Source organism: Cryptomeria japonica, chromosome 3 (assembly GCF_030272615.1).
Source record: "Cryptomeria japonica chromosome 3, Sugi_1.0, whole genome shotgun sequence".
In the NCBI taxonomy this organism is placed as follows: domain Eukaryota; kingdom Viridiplantae; phylum Streptophyta; class Pinopsida; order Cupressales; family Cupressaceae; genus Cryptomeria; species Cryptomeria japonica.
In genome coordinates, this window is record NC_081407.1 from 578,699,939 (window position 1) to 578,718,002 (window position 18,064).

Below are 18,064 nucleotides of genomic sequence, written 5' to 3' on the forward strand. Positions count from 1 at the left end.
AGTAGCGGTGGCATTCCCCTTGGGCAACCAGACCAACCACCTTGCTAAATCCATTGGGACCTATTAGACATTCTTGCTTGCCCTTCAAATTAATGGTAAAGTTATTTGGATTGAAGGGGATTTGAACAATATCATCCAATTTCTTAAGGGGAAAAATAAGGATTCATGGACCATCAACAATTGGATTTATTTATTGAAAGAGATAATCCACTCCTTTGAAAAAAATTTTTTACCCCATTCTTGAAGGGAAGCTAACACCGTGGTGGAATTTTTTGCCAACAAAGGTGTGACAGCCAACGAGAGGATGATATAGAACTTAGAGGACAGCCTGAAGGATGATGTCAAAGCTCTCCTTCGCTACGATAGATCACACGATATACATGGTGGCTCTCCATGAAATTTTTATTTTCAATGATAAATAAAACAATTATTACTATTCATGGTTGATACCATGGTGAGGTTGGAGGCAGATTGCTTCATTATTGCTCACACACTTTTTGGGTCTTTTGTGAGCTCTTCTAGCTTTTAATCTACCTGTAAATGTTGCTTAACCATTCAAAACCTAAGAACTTTGCAAATGCTAAAATGGGTGGTGATAGGCATCATGCTGAGCCTATGGATTGTGAAGGCCAAAGGACCAACCAAACTATTTGGATAATTTTGGAAAAGGGGGAGTTTACACCCTATATACAAAAATAGCATGTATGGATCCTAAAGTGTCTAGGATTTTTGCTAGAGGATGGAAAGATGGCAAACTTGCCCTATTTGGAAGGGTTGTGGCAGTGGATGAGAACCTTATTACAGAGGCTACTGGGCTCCCTACGAAGGGTCTCAAATTTTATAGAGAGAAAATATTCAGACTCGACGATGAAGAAATTCCCCAAAAATAATAAAGAAAGGAAATTGCTTGTGAAGAAAAATAAAAGTTGCTATGTTGCGGATACCATTAAACTGATTTGGAGGGAGGTTATGAAGGTGTTAATGGAATACATTACCATGGAGGGTTGGTACTCATGGGTCTTCAATCATTATTTTGTTCCGCTTAATCACTTTAGACACAAGGTTAGGGTCTCTTTTCCTTTCTATCTTCTTTCATCCCTTAATGCTTTCTTTTCTGAGAATAGAGAAAATCCTACTGCTAACCCTATCCTTCAAGAGGGTCTTTGCTTATTATTTATGAACATTTTAAGGCCATTTTTTCTAAACCTGATTCCCCCCTCATTCTATTTCAGAGGATGTAGAGTAAAAAACCCACAATTCTAATGATGTTGACTGGAACACGGACATGGAGGATGAGTGCCCTATTCCCCCTCATGGTGGGAAAGGGAATAATATTGACTTAGATTTGGACCCCTCCCCTACCTGAGGTATTAAGATTTCTTTTAAGAAGTTAAAAGGTCATCATATGCCTAAGGTCAAGGCTCTTTACTTAGAGGAACATTCATTTGTGCATGATTATAAACCTCCCCAGATTCCCCTTCATTCACTCAACTCTTACCCTTCTACAGATAGGGAGAATAGACCTTGGTTCCACAACCAGCTTGACATAGAAACTCCCCTGCTTTATTTGGACCAAGAGTTCCCCACTAATATCTTGGCTATTGCTAGAAATGGGGCGATGGATTCTTTTTGGATAATGAAGTGGGTTTCCATGAGATCAAGAATCTCAAGATAAAATAGAGGGCCATTAGAAGCAAAGTGGAAAGGCTGGAAACTAGAAGTGAGGGATTCATAATAGATAGAGTTCCAAGGGTAAAGACCTTTGGACAGAAGAGGAAAAGATTTTAGTTATTGAATGTCTCACTAGAATAATTGAGCCCTTAACAACTTTAAAAAGGACTATGAGAGTAAGATTGCAGTCATGGAGAAGAAGATTAAAAGTATCAAAGAGTCTCTCCACACTATTATGTCCCATATTCATAGTGTTATCAAGACCACCATTGATAGCATGAATACCGTGGTTATGACTATGGACAAGGGAAATCAAAGAAACTCAGTCATGGAGCTGGACTTGGGAAAGGAAAAAGGAAATGATGAGTTAGAGGGTCCAAGCAAGAGAACGCGGGGTAATTTAAAGAGGAAATTTGAAAACCCCTGTAGGAGATCCAGGAATTCAAAAAAGTGGCTCAAAACATGGATCAGCTAGAGGGAGAGGTTGTCGAGACTCTTAATACTTTTGCCTAGTTGTCTTTGGATTTTGTGTGATTTTTTGCAGGTTTCTTGTTATTGTTGGGATGCCTTTTTCTCTTTTTTTTTCTCTTTTGCCAGAATTTTGCTTAATTTTTATGCTTTGCATGTTTTATCTTGGTGATTGACCTTTTGTAAATGGTTTTGGATCACTTCAAAACCTGTTTTTAATCGTAATCAAAAACCTTGAATGAGTATATCATAGTACTACCATGTTGTAGAGTGTATTATTGCAAATCAATATAAAAAATTACATAGTAGTATCACATATTTATATCACTTTAGTATACCTAATTAAGAAAAATTTAATTTCATTAAATGAATTTTTTTTATGCTATAACCAAGTAATATGTTATCATACCAAAATTTGTACAAATAAAATTTGTAAGCCTTCTATCTCTACATCTCATTTCTCATAAACAAATGATTTGACTTAAAATTCCTTTTTTCACTTTTATGATAGAATATAGTAATAATTATATATCATTTTTTATTTTGTATTTCCCTATAGAATACTTGTTCCAAGGAGAGGAATGAACAAAGAATTAACTCATGGTCCTTTACTTTAGATGGAATCAATACCCTTTTAAGGTAATTAAATATATTTATTTTTCATGTTCATTTAGAATTTTCATATCCTTTGAAATATATATTAATTCTCAATTTACATCTACCTCAAAGTGGAGTGAAATTTTAATTGTGAAATGTTTATAGCCATGCCAATTTATACTAGTTTTAGGATCATTTTCATGAAATGATTTGATATAATTATGTATAAGAAAGTCCAAATCTCTTGTGTAAATTTTAATTTACTTCTTGATATGCATCTCTCTCTATTTTCTACCACTTAAAACATATTCTAATACATTTGATCTTTATCCTATCCCCATTCACACTCATTTCCACATATTTTCCCTAATTACTAGCCGATGTATTTATGCATCTATTTTTTATCACATGACTTAAATTTCCCTTCTTGGGTCAATATCTCTATTGTCAAGTTTGACCTTCAAGGACTAGATATTCACTCCAAATTGAAACTTTGGTATCTCAATTCTATGTTTCTCAACCTTTTTCACTAGCCATTATAAGTTTCCTTGATACATATTTATATGACTTTTTAGTTCATGGTATTTAGAAAAAAATAATATACAATTAATTAAATGATTGAACAAGGAATGATCATCTTAGGATATTTTAATTTTGAATCTTAAAAGGAACTTATTACATTAAACTTGCATTATGTCTATTTACATGCCTAAGAAAATTATCTTTGAATTGTTAACTAAGGCCATAAAGCTAGTGTATCAAGTGGTCGATCTATTAGAACTTGACCATAGAAATATTGTAACTTACATAAATGTATTTAAAAAAAAAAATCATCTATATGCACATTCATTTATATTAAATTTTACAATAAAAAACTGGGTTAGAAAAGTTTTTTATCTACTAGGTTAGATTTGTGCTTATGAATATTGACCATGAGCCACTCAAGATTGACTTGCAAAATACATTGAGCCTAACTGAATTCCATAATAGTGAACATACTAGAGACATTTTTTTTAGATTATTGAATAGATTTTGCATAACAAAATTATTAGATTTCAATGGCATTCCTAAAAATAAATACCCTATCATCTTACAATTTATTTTTAAAATATTTTAGCTTAGTTTTTAAATTCTAATTAATTTAGATAAAATTATATTATTGTTTTTTACTAAAGGAAAACAGGTTTTGAAGGGACTTGAAACCCTAACACAACAAAACAATCCAACAAAAGGGAACCAATATAAAACAAGACAATGGACAATAGAAAAACAACAACAACAAAAATAGGGGAACAAACCCCAAAGACCTTACAAAACTTTTAGCAGGATTTCATTCTTTTGAATCATATCCATATTAATGCTCCAAACCTTATTGACAACACTATCAATCAATGTAATGTCTTTGTCCTTATTGCGGAGCCTTGTGTCCAGACTTGGCATAGAACCAAAGGCCACACTATTATCCTTCATCTTCTTCTTCGATTTGATACTAGTTGTTGGTGAGTCGAAGGAATTCTTTGACAGTTCATAGATCAACTTTGCCTAGGTGTCTAACTTCCTAAGTCCATCTGCACTATTCTCTATAGCAGTTCGACCGACTGCTACCACAACCCTCGATTTGTCATGGAATTTGGGAATATTATTCTCCAAAGTTTAATTTCCCTATTCATGGCCTTCTTTTAATTCTTTAACACCTCTAGTCAGCTCCTGTGTAGTGACAAGAATTTTTTCAATACTTTGCACATCAGTATTAGGACCACAGCTATCCTTACAAGCATTAATTTATGAAACAATCCATATAAGTAAGGAATGATGACCATCCATGGTATCCATAAAATTGTTTCTATACATACACTATCATAAACAAATGATCCCTTTTTTTGTAGGGGTAGATTTCTCCATAGGGGTTTCAACATGGATGTACTTATCAAACTCATTAATAACTAGAGGCTATAGAGTAGGGTCTTCATCATGAATGATATCCTTTTTAGCAATTTTCTCATGATAAATGTGTGAGCCAAAATGACATTGCCCTTCTCCTTAGTTGAGATAGGGGAAGAACCCCCCACTTTCCTTTGTCCTTTCACATCGTTTCTTTGACTAAAGGAGTTAGGGACATATTCATCAGAAGGGGTGTAGACTAAATCTTCATCCTCAAACATAACAATTTTAAACTGGGCCTTAGCTTCCCTCTTATGGTTTTTATGTTTTCCAAATGGAAGTCCACCATCATCCTTAGAGGGTATACCTTTTGGTTATGAGGAATTCTCTTTTAAAAAATGATTAATATCTTTCTTCGCCCTACCCATTTTAGGGTTCTTCTGAACAAAGATTTCTTTAGCAAATTTCATAATAAGGATCTAACTAAGCCCTCATGAAAAATTAGGAAATGAAGGTTTCTTCCTATGCACATTTAGACTATGAGACAAACATGAAAAGAGATATAAGGGCAGAGAAATGCACTTCTCATGCCTATAGTGATTCAAAATGGAAAAATGATAATTGAAAAGGTTTCAGTATCGGCCATCAAGCATGACATACCTCATGATAACTTCAGAAATTTCTACCCATAAAGGATTAATGGAGGTTGTAACAGAACCACCATCAATGTTCTTTCTGACTTTATCCCTCCCTCCCTTTTCAAATAATATCACCAAAGCTTCGTCTAAGCTCTTTCTATCCCTGTAAAGCTTCCTTCCCTCAAACACCGTATAGGAGACCTCAGCAATAAGCTCTTTAGACACCACATGCTCGATATCAAAAACCTTGAGTATCCCTTCCTCCCAACCTTCCACAAACAATGCAGTAACTTGAGGATATGACCCATGTAATTTTCAATGTAGGGAGTGAGGCCTCCCATTGATAATTCACTCCATATATCGGAATTCTCTTGCAATTTTCTATAGATAATGGGTTCAACAAAGTTCTTGTCTCCACCCATTTTGTCAATCCGAGAATAGAGGAGCCAAACCACCAAGAAAAAAAGCTAGAAACCATAAATAGAACTCATAAAATCATTTTGTGTAAACATGTGCCATAATGATGGATAATATTTTCACAATGCCCCTTCATACGGGTTTGGATTTCAAATCCATCATTTCCAATATTGACTCCACATTAGTATCCCTTACCATCATTTTGAATAAAAAATTTAATTTCTTGGGGGATGGTGTCATTCACCCCCCAACCTTTCTCGCTAGGTTACACAACTCCTAAGTTTGCAAACCATTCCATTACTGAATTTCCTTCTCGATAAATATGCATGATCTTATGCATTTGAAAGGAATTTAGTAAGCTTAAACACTCTAGAATAAATGTTTTTATGGTCCAACTAGGGGTTTGGGTCCCTCTTAGGTAGTTGATGATATCCAACGAGTCAGACTCAATCTAGAATTTAGTAAATCCCTAAGAAGCTGCCAATTTTAGGCCAATGTAGGCTGCATAAACCTTGGCATAGTGGTAAATTCTATTATTTTTGTTTATATAGATTTATTAAAATAAATTAATATATATGAATTATTTTGAAACTTCAAATAATGTAATTAAATACAATAAATGAATAAATTAGTCAAATCTTTTCATTTAAATATCAATTTGAATATACAAATCTTATTATTATACTTATATTTAAAGTTTGAATAACTTCATTGAAACACCTTTTTTTTAAAAGTTTGAATAGCTTCTTTGAAACACCTTTTTTTAAAGTTTGAATAACTTCACGGAAATCCTGATTCTTAAACTTTGAATAGCTTCCCACCTAATATTTGAAGTTGTCTAACTTTTAATTGGACAACTTCTAATTGGAACAGCAACGGTCAACCCCATAAATTAGTGCTTACTTTTGCAGAGTCAAATCACCATTCAGTCTGTCAATCATAGATATATCGTTTCAGAAATTTCACGGCTTCTGCAATGCCATAAGACTTTGAATGCATCGTTTCCGAAGGAAAAACTATTATTAACATTGTTGTCAATGTGTGGCGCCACTATAAATGAGCCATAGTATTGCCTTGTATTCCACCTCAATCTTCATTTACTATTCGATTATTCGGTTGAATCGTATAAATTTTCTTCTGCAACTGGTTTAGTAAACGTTCTCAGCGTTTAATATGGGGAGTTTGATACGCCTGAAAATAAGCGCACTTCTTATCGTTCTCTTGTTTCTGTTAATGATCCATGTCTCTGCTCGATATAACCCTTCAAATCCAAACAAACACAAAAATATTGTTACAGCCATGCAGCAGTTATCTGGTGATCCAAGTTGCACGGGCGGTGCTCCAGACCCACGGTGCTCTTAGGGGACAACTGGGCTTATGGCTGCCTTCTTCCGAGTCTCACCGTAGGAAGACCCACTGTCATTTTTCTTCTCTAATCCCTGGACTCTCACCTAAAGGCGTGCCAAACTTATAAACCCTCTTCTTTTCTTCAATTTCTTGCTTGCTATTTCCACAAATGTTTAAATGAGATCGTCTTTGTTGTATATAGAGCATCAATGGTGAATAAAACTGCAGCCATTTGTGGCATGTTTTTATTCTCGAAATTACTGTAAATTAATGTTGAAAGCAAAGCTGGTCAACTATCAATTCCCGATGATTTAAAATTGGCTTAAGTGAAGTTTTGAAATATATAATAATAACTATTTCAACTGAGAATCTTCAAGAAAATGGATTGTTGTTGGCAGAAAAATTATATAACAGTAATAACATGTATAGACGTAAGCTTAAATTAATTTATATCAATAATTGACAACTTTCAGTATAGATATCAGAACATAAAATGTTAAAATATAAAGAAAAATAAGAGCATAAAGCTCTATGTATGGAGGCGAAGAATGATTCTTTTGATGCACAAAAGTTTGGATGGTTTTAATTTGAAAATCTTTGTTTCTATTTTATTTTGGAAATAGAAAATTCAATCAATATTATGGTATGTTGAACTTTCATATCAAGGTTAGATCCATTTATGTAGAAGTGTCTTACATCTATGAAAATGATTTAGGAGTTTTTATATTTTCATTTCTTAGTTTGTCTATATTTTCTTTATCATAAAAATAGTTTTATATGGCTAGTTCTATGTTAGTGGGGAACTTTATCATTTGGGTCAATTTTGAGAAAACTTAGATAAAAGATTAAATGCATTAAGCTTGGGTTGTGCAAATATTTTAGGAATGAATGTATATTTTAGAGTAGTTTTCATCTATCAATGGATTCAGTTGTAGCAAATATTATCTCGTTTGGTTCTAATGATATGTAAATAATTACTAGATGAAAGAATATAAATGCAGTTGAACATCTTAAAATACAAGTACACAACAATAAATCACATAAGTGAGTGTGTAGTTAGCTCAATGATGGTGTGAGCCACCTGCTTGCGTGCTTTTGGTACCATGCTGGTGTAGTTTGCACCTAACCAATTCTAGTATTGCTCAAGAGCCACATGGATAGATACATGGAAGCAAACATGGGTTCTCACCTTTTCATGGGTCAAGCTACAATAACTAACAACCATTGGCATCTTATACCTAGGGCTACTACCCAAGTTATAATAACTACCTAGCATCCCTTACTTTTTGCAATTACAATACACTACTATGTATACCTACACTTCATGCACCAAGCACACCCATTGGGTATATTTTAAGAAAAAGCACAAACATTAATTTTACTGTATCAAATACATGTACAAAATTATGGTTCCTATCTTCACACACACATTTGCACACTCAACTATTGGACTATACTCTACCATTTCTCTTAGCCTCTCCCCACCTTATTGTTCTACACATAATTTTTAATACTTACATCACTCGTGTAGCTTCTTTTTTCCTACTACTTACACATGCAACCTCTATCTCACAAAATGCTACCCACTGGTTCTCATGTGTATTCTTCACCATTAATATTCCATGCTACCCTATTGGAGCATGTGAGGTCTCCACCTTTGTCAGCCTACTCATGAATTTTCCTTCCTTGTTGGCTCTCTTATAATCTCTTCATGGGAATCATCTTGCTTGTACAACTCCTTACTTTAATCTAAGATTTTTAACGTTCTCCTTTATCACCAAAATCCATGTATCCCTTTTAGTCATTTGCTAATTTCCCATATTCCTTTTTATTATTTTCCCTTCTCCTCATGACCTTTTTATTTTTCATTTTACTCCTTGTTGACTCTCTTATTTCTCTCTATATTTGTCAACTAACTTCTCTCTCAATTATTGTTTCTTCCTCTACTTATCAATCTGATCATCGCCCCAATTATTTCTTCCTTTTAAATATTTCATGCTCCTTTATTGAGTTCACTCTACACATCCTCTTTGGACCCATCTAAAATTACTATGAATTCAAATTCAACAAACTTGATATCTACTTTGTTACTCCATAACTATTAAAATTTCACCTATATCTTCCCCAAATATGATATAATTATTCATCAAATCAATTTACCTCCATTAATGCTCTTCGTGAACCTCAATCTTTCAAATGATTCCTTTCATCTATAATGCCTACTTAACCATGACTTAGGTGAAGGGGTGTGATGGTACAAATTTTATGTTTTAAATGCTAGATGGATGAGGTAATGTTAATGGTTGCAATTTGATGTTATTTTTTAAATGAGATTTATTAAATGAACATGTTTTATAAATTTTGTGTGTATGTGTTGTGGGATTTGTTGAGCTATGATTACTATGCTTAAATTCATGGCTAGCTGTATAAATAATTTATTTATCAAATAATACAATGATTATATTGTTTAAATGTTACAAAATTGGACATGACGCTAGAGACCCATTGGGTGATCATTTGATGCTTTGTCTATTATTTTGTATATTGAGCAGTTACGCTTCATGTGTGTTTGTTAAGAGTTTACAAGTATAGGGTATCAACTCCACATGGCTCCATCAATCTAAGCATACCTTCCTTCACAGTGATTATGGGGTGATATCACATTGGAAAATTTTCAACTACACCTTACTCTACATACTTAATCTGAGTATAACTATTGTATTATGACTATTGTTATACTCCAAATAACATGATTAGTAATTACATAAAATCCCTAAATGCTAAGTATTTGAATCATAAGGGTTTTTGAGTGTTTATGTGAATTTATGTTTTAATCATAAATTTTAATGTGAAAATAAGATTTTTGGTTTTAAATGTTAATTTAATATTTGAAAAACAAAATGAGGCTTATGTATATTAAGTTTTAACTATTTTTCATAATTAGGGTAGAATATATATGTATTTAAAAATTGAAGAAAAATGTTTTCTAATTAATTATTTTCAAAAATATAAATTGAGTTGGGGTCTACAAAGGCAAAAGGGTTCACTTTATACTTAATCATTTTTGAATAAATTGTGTAAATTCAAACCATATTATTGCTTGGAATTTATATTTTGGACTGGGAATTCAATTGTAAAGGGATTTGAATGAGTTTGTTTTAAATTGAATAAGAATTGGGAGGGGTTCTTGCTATTGATTATATTTGTGCTCTCCTTTTTTGTGCGTGGTAAAATTGAAGATTGAGATTCGAGCCAAATTTGAGGTAGGATCCTCATTCTTCTCCATTAACCTTCCTTATTCTCAATAGTTTAATTAATTAGAATAAGAACTTCTTATATTTAAAATTTTTTCATTTGATGGAGAATTTAATTTGTATTGAGAAATTTTAATAAATTTTCCAAAACATGTTCTTTATTATGCCAAGTTTTTGATAGAATGGAAGAATTACTGATTTTATATTAGAGATGGGGTTTTGGACACTTTAGAACCAAAACATTATTTTCTAAATTTTGGTTTTGATAAATTTAATTTTTCATGAATTTTGAGCTATTTTAATGGAGCTTGGGTATTTTTGTTTGTTTTTCATGAAAATGGGATTTTTTGGTGAATAATGATAGATTATATTGTGTAATGAAATGTATATTGTATAAATTATGACTTTTGATCCATTTGGATCATGTTTTAATTTATTATTCAGATTTGAAATTTTTTTACCTATGTCAAAATTGTCAAAAGTGAGAAAACTGCATTGTTTTAATTTGATTTCTATGTTTGTTTAAGAACATGATTGGCTTAGGGTGTACATATTAGAGTTTTTTTTTATGGGAGTGGCTTCCAATGAGGGCCAAGGTGCAAAATAGCCAGAAAGATAACACAAATTTAATTTCATCTACTCTTTATGTGAGAAAGAATTCTTGCGTGTGTATTTATGACTAGATGATTCTTGTAGTTGTATTTATTACTTCATTAATGAGAATGTATCATGTTTTATCATATTATAATATTTATCTTTCATGATTAAGGTATTTATTTATTTTCTAAAAAATAAATTAGTGTAGGGTGTACAATGTTATGACTATTATTTAATTTATTGGTAATCTTCAACAATCAAAGGATTAATCAATTTTACAATTTTATTTTTGGTGAATAAAATCAAACATGAGGACACAAATTTACCAATGTTTGACAAAAAAATTATTCCACTGATTTTTAAATTTCCAATACATTATTCATGAACCATTTAGATTAAACCATTATTATCATCATGAGTTATAAGTGATTGATTGGGCAATTACTTAGAAAATTTCACTCATGTTTCAATTATATGTCATGCTTATACTCATTACTTTGAATTAATACTATTTATACTATCAAATGGTTCTTTAAAATATTTGTCTATATTATTGGTTCACTATATTTTCTAATCATGGATATTATATCCATCACCAAAATATTTAGTGTTTAGTATTGTGGGCTAAGGACTAGAATTGTATTGAAGGTTATTTAATAGTAAAATAACCACAACAAGCTTGGCAATGACTTTTATAGGAAAAAAATATAGGTATTAGTACTTTAGTGATGGAAAGGTGATTTTTTTATAATGTTTTCTATTTGGTTTCATTTTTGGAGATCACATTTTTTTTCTCTCCTCGTATTTCATGTATATGATTGACAGAGTCAATTAGTGGGATATATAATATCACTGACACTCTTATGTTGGCATTTTATATAGTAAATATAATCTACATAGAAACTCAAAATTATATCCAAATAGATCTTTGATGTACACTTAGACACCCACACATAAATGAAGTTGTATTACACTATATTGACAAAAAGTGTTCTATATAAATTTGATTGACTAGATCATAATACTACCATGTTGTATACCACATTATTTGAAATGAAAAAATAAAATTAGATAACAGAATCACTTTTCTATAGCTAGTTAGATAAAATTTGTAACTAGTAAATTAAATGGCCCAATATTATGATACCACTAGGTAATGTGATATCATTTAACATTTTGTACAAGTGATATTTATAACCCTTTGTTCTCTACTTGTCATTTTTGGCAGACAACTGAATTGAATTAAAATTAAGACAATTTTAACTGCCATGATAGAATCTGGTCATAATATATATTTTAATATTTTATATATCCATATCAAAAAATTGTGCCAATGAGAGGAATACAAAAAAAAATTAAACCATGGTCCTTTAATTTACATGGAGCCCAATATCATTTAGGGTAAATAAATATATTTTATTTTAATGTTGATTTAGAATACCTATATGCTTTGAAATACTTATTCATTCTTGATTTGCATGTACCTTAAGGTGGAGGAAAATTTTAATTCAATTTTTTTAATAGCAATGCCAATTTCCATTGATTTTATGATCATTTTCATTATTTGACTTGATAAAAATTATGCATATACAAGTCGGAAACTCTTATATAAAGTCTGACTCACTTCATGATATGTATCCCTCTCCATTTCCTAACACTTAAAATATATTCTAATACGTTTGATCTTATTCCTAGTTTCTAGCCCTGCTCACACTTAAATCCACAAATTTTCCCTAATTAGTAGTCTATACTTTTATGTACCTATTCTTGATGACATGCTTTGCATTTCTCTTGCTATTTCAATTTCGTAGTGGTCAAGTTTGACCTTGGTGGGCTAGAGATTCACCTCAAATTCAAAATTTAATAACTCTATTTCTATGTTGCTTAATCCTTTTAACTAGCCATTATGAGTTGGCTTGATAAAAATATGACATTTTATGTAAAGCATTTAGAGAAATTGAATATAGAATTAATTATCAGGTGGAGTTGAAGGAAAAAGTCATCTTATGAGCATTTCAATTTGTATCTTAAAAGGTTCATGTTGTATTCAATATTTATATTGTCTATTCGCATGCTTAGGGGCATAATCAATAAATACAATTGTAAGGCCATCAAGCTAGTGTATCAAGTGGTTGATCTACTAGAACTTGATCATAGAAATCTTGTAACTTACAAAAAACATATTTTTAAATGTTGTCATATATATGCAAATTCATATATTAGAGGTTACGATAAAGTGGGATGGATTTTTTTTTTGTCTATTAGGTTGAATTTATGCTTATGATTATTGACTCAGAACTGCTCCTATGCCAAAGTCAGAAGCATCAGCATGTATGTGAAAAGGCAAATTCCATTTTGGACCTTGAAGAACAGGGGCTTTAGTAAGCAAGTCCTTTAGTTGTAGGAAGGATTTTTCACAGGCCTCTGTCCACTCAAATTGGGAATCCTTTGTTAACAAAGCATAAAGTGGAGTGGCAATTTTATTGAAGTCTTTTATAAACCTTCTATAATACCCTACATGACCAAGAAAACTTCTGACATCTTTTTGGTTTGCAGGAGTTTGTAAATTCTGAATTACTTCAATTTTAGCAGGGTCGACCTGAATTTGATTCTTTGAAACATGATGACCTAGAACAATACCTTCTTCCATCACTAGAAAATATTTCTCACTGTTTAGAGACAAATTTTGCTCTCTACACCTTTTCAATACTTTTTCTAAATTCACCAGTGCTTCTTCAAATGTGACTCCATAGGTAGTGAAATCATCCATGTAAATCTCCATACATTCATGAGATATATCAGCAAAGATATTAATTACTACTCTCTGAAATGTTGCTGGCGCATTGCATAGGCCAAAAGGCAAGACCGAATAAGCAAATGTTCCCCATGGACAGGTAAAAGTGGTCTTATCTTGATCTTCAAGGGAAATTTTTATCTGATTGTACCCACTGTGACCATCCAAAAAGGAAAAATATCTTTTGCCAGACAGTGAGTCTTGTACTTGATCTACAAAAGGTAGTGGAAAGTGATCTTTTTTAGTGGCACTATTCAATTCTCTGTAATCTACACATACTCTCCATTTTCCACCTTTCTTGGGGACAATGACTAATGGAGAAACCCATTGACTGTCAGAGATTGGATAAATAAAACCAGCATCAAGCAACTTTTGAAGCTCACTTTTAACTATTTCTCTAAGTGCTAGATTTACTCTTCTTTGAGGTTGTCTAATTGGTGAGCAATCTTCTTTGATATATATCCTATGAGTACAAACTCAAGGATCTATTCCTTGCATGTCCTCATATTCCCATGCAAAAGCTTTATGCTGTTTTTGTATCACTCTTAATAGGTCACCCTGTTGAGACTGTGACAGCTTGCTATTGATATTCAAACAATGACCTTGAGACAATTCTATCTGCTTCGTGAGATTACTCATAGAGTCTACAGGTAATGTTTGTACCTCTTGTGGAAGCAAATTATGAAAAATCACTGGAAGTTTAGGCAGTGAACTTTCAGAATTTGGTTGCTGCAGGAAACATTGTAAATGAGTACCATTTGGATTAGATGAACTACCCATATCAGAGTTGTATTGTAGAATTTGAAATAGCAAGGCATCCTCACTCTGAAGTTGTGAGAATGGGTCATTTTGAATCATTATTAATTGAGCCAAAGAATTGGCTTCTTCAATTTCCTCCCCCACATCTGGCTAAATAGGTTGGGACAAATCTGGCTGAGGTCTAGCAGGCGGATACAGAGCCAATTTCTTTGTGGACTGTCCATCAGAAATGGTCATATCTCTAGAACGACATCCTATAAAAGCATCAGCAGTTGCTAACCATGGTCTACCAAGAATAACTGGATACCCTCCTAAAGTTGCCTTAACTGATAATATTGTGAAATCAGCAAGATACTCCCAAGATTCAAGAGTGACAATTACATCTTCTACTATCCCATCAGGTTTAACTATGGAGCTGTCTGCAAGCTGCAGAACTGTGGGTGTAGACCTAATGTTTGAAATGTTCACGGAGTCCATAGTATGCTTTGTCATGACATTAATGGCAGCTCCTAAATCAATCAAAACATTTTTTACAACTTGGCCATTTACATTTATCTGCAGTACAGGACTTCCAGGGTCAATATACTTTGAAATAACTACATTTCCCAACATTATATCAGCCAATTTCCCTGATACATGAATTGTTTGAGGATCCTTTTTCTTTCATCCAGGCTTCTTTAGTAGCTTTTCTAAAAATAGGAATATCTTTAATAGCCTGAAATAAAGGAATTTGAATCTGCACATTCTTGAGCTGATCTAGAATGTCAAAAGTGGGTTCTTCCATGGGTTTATATGCAGTACTTTGCAACCTCTGAGGAAAAGGTGGGTTGTCTTGATTTTGCAGAACAGGCTCTTTAAGAACTGTATCAGTTATGGGCATGTGCTCAGTAGGAACAACAGGTGCAGTAGATTCTTCATGGGGAGAATCTGATATTTTAGTAATCAGAGGCAGTTTTGGAGCAGGTAAAGTAGTTCCAGACCTCAAATGGATGTCATTAACATTTAAGGCATAAGCTTGATATTGGTTGGCTTCAGCAAGATACGCAGGCTGCTAAGGCTGCTACTGTTGCTTATTATTGGGATTGGGCAACGACTGGGCAGGCATAGGCGTTTGTTTTGGAAGTCTAGGATTTGTGGCAGTTACTGCAGGAGGTGGCATAAGGGCCTGTGGTTGTGGCTGTGGAAGCTGCAGGAATCTAGAGAACTGGTTTTGCCATTGCTGAGGGCTTCGCCACTGAGGATTTTGCTGCCAATTTCCTGAAGGTGGGGTCCATTGCCCTAGTGGCTGCTGCCATCCTCCTTGAGGGGATTGCCATTGCTGGTTCTGATAATTAGGCCAATTTGGTTGAGGTGGATTCCAGGGTGGTGGTGGTCCATATGCATGTTGCCATTGGTTATTATAGCCAGAATAGGAATTACCAAAAGTTAAAGGATCTTGAGGCATACCTTGTCTTTGGGCCCATGGTCTTCTTTGTGCAACAAAGAACACTTGATCATCATCTCCTTCTATTGGCTTGAAGTCAGTAGGTAGTTTTTTGGCTTCCAAATTAGCCACCATCTTCCATCTGCAGTCATGCTTCTTTTGTCTACAGTATGGACAGAACTTGGCCAAAACTTCTTCAGCCTCCTCATGTTTCTTCTGAGCTTGCATAGTGTCTAGTTGTGTAGCCATATTATTAATGATGTCCTGCTTGAATTCAAATAGCAAATTTGTTATCTCCATTCGAGAAACTCCACCAGAAGAAGACTTCCCTATTGTAGCATGATGACCTCGACCTTTCTTAACTATTGCTCGAGAGTAGTTAAGACATATTTTCTTTATATCATCCCAAGGCAACTGGGTTATATCACCTCCTCCGATCAGGTCCAGGGCATCTATACAGGCATCACTGATTCCCCTTAGAAATAGTAGTTTCTGAGAATCCTCATTGAGGGTATGGTTTGAGTTCCTCTGTAGTGAAAACAAGAATCTGGAAATATAATCTTCCAGACTTTCATCGTCCTTCTGCTGAATTCGGAATATGTCATCACCTTTGCTAGAGCTCTTACAATATTCCTTATAATTTTCAAAGAATTTCGTCTACATGGCCGCCCAACTATTGACAACACCTCTTCCCAGACTCATGAACCATCTGAGAGCTCCTTCCTTCAAGGTGGAAGGAAATAACTTCAGTTTATGAGCATCTGTGTTGTAGTCATAACTGTGACAGAGGACATCAAATTCAAACATAAAGGTTTCTGGGTCCTCTATGACCAGGCCATCAAACTTTGGAAGCAAAGAAGAGGGAATGTTTTTAAGATTGTCAGTATCTCCCTAGGGAACAATGGGAAACTCAAATGCAGGAGGTGGATTATTAGGTGGATTATTTGCCATGTTTGGTTGCTGGAATAACAGAGCGAATGGATTTTCCTCCGGTTCGTTGTCAGCTGGGTCAAATGGTAGTTCAATAAATAGATTTTTAGGGAGGAACCTTCCCAAGGCGTCTCTTCTTCTTCTATGCATGCAATATGATGAATAGTGGCTTGAAGGATCTAGAAAATTTTAGTAACAAGCTAAACTAATGCTAAAAATGACTTCTAATAAACTCCTAGCTAGATGCCATCCCTGGTAGCGGCGCCAAAAATGGTCGTGCCCACAAAAGGATATGAAAATCACAGTAAAACCTTTCCTGAGAATTGGGCATTCCAACAGGTGACCAATATCTCTCTCTGTAGACGTTCATTTACTTGTCAAACTAGGGGACGTATACTTTAAATGGCTGAGCAAAATATATGCACTAGGAACTCATTTTGGTCAAATCTTAGCAGAAATACATACTGAAAAGAAATTCTATCTATGCTACAGGAAGGTAATGCAAAGTTCTTTAACTCAACTATGATTTGATCAAAACAGAAACCATGATAACTACAACTGAAACACAAACTATGAACTGGCCTTATGCTGCAGGAATAGGCACAGTGATGGATTCCTTATGCTACAGGAGCAATATAAGGCTGAGTTTGTATAAAAACTTTAAAGATGAAAGCAAACTGAAGCTTAACAGGAAAGAACAACTAACTAACTAACTACAGATATTTACTAAGTGGGCCCCCTTAGCAAGCATCTACTGATTACGCAAATGCTAAACTAAGAACTTCATTGAACTTTATTCATAAAAATAGAATGATATACATTGTTTTGTTGATATGGAAACTAACAACAAACTCTGTCTCTGGTTAAACAGATTTTGTCTTTCATTATCATATTGATTCTTACATGATATCTACTACTTTGATTCTATCTTACTCTAACTATCATCTCTCTTTTTCCCTTCTTTCCCCTCATGCAGGAGAACTTTATTTAAAAACAAGAGGGCAACTAACTAACTAACCCCATCAAAGAAAGACGTGGAAGTAAAATATATCCCTGAATCAAGGAACAAACTTCATAAATGAATTTATGCGTTCAACTCGATCCAGAGAGAATCTAGTGCTCCACTCTTTCCAGATTGACTGTCATTAAAATTCATTCCCATGGTTTTGGTCAAAGAGTCTTCGCCAGAGCTCCCTCGAAGTCGTGCAGGAAATGAACTTTACTGCAAGGCCAAGATCGGCTGCCCTTGACTCAATCATTCTTCAACAACCTGCGAAACAAAAGGTAA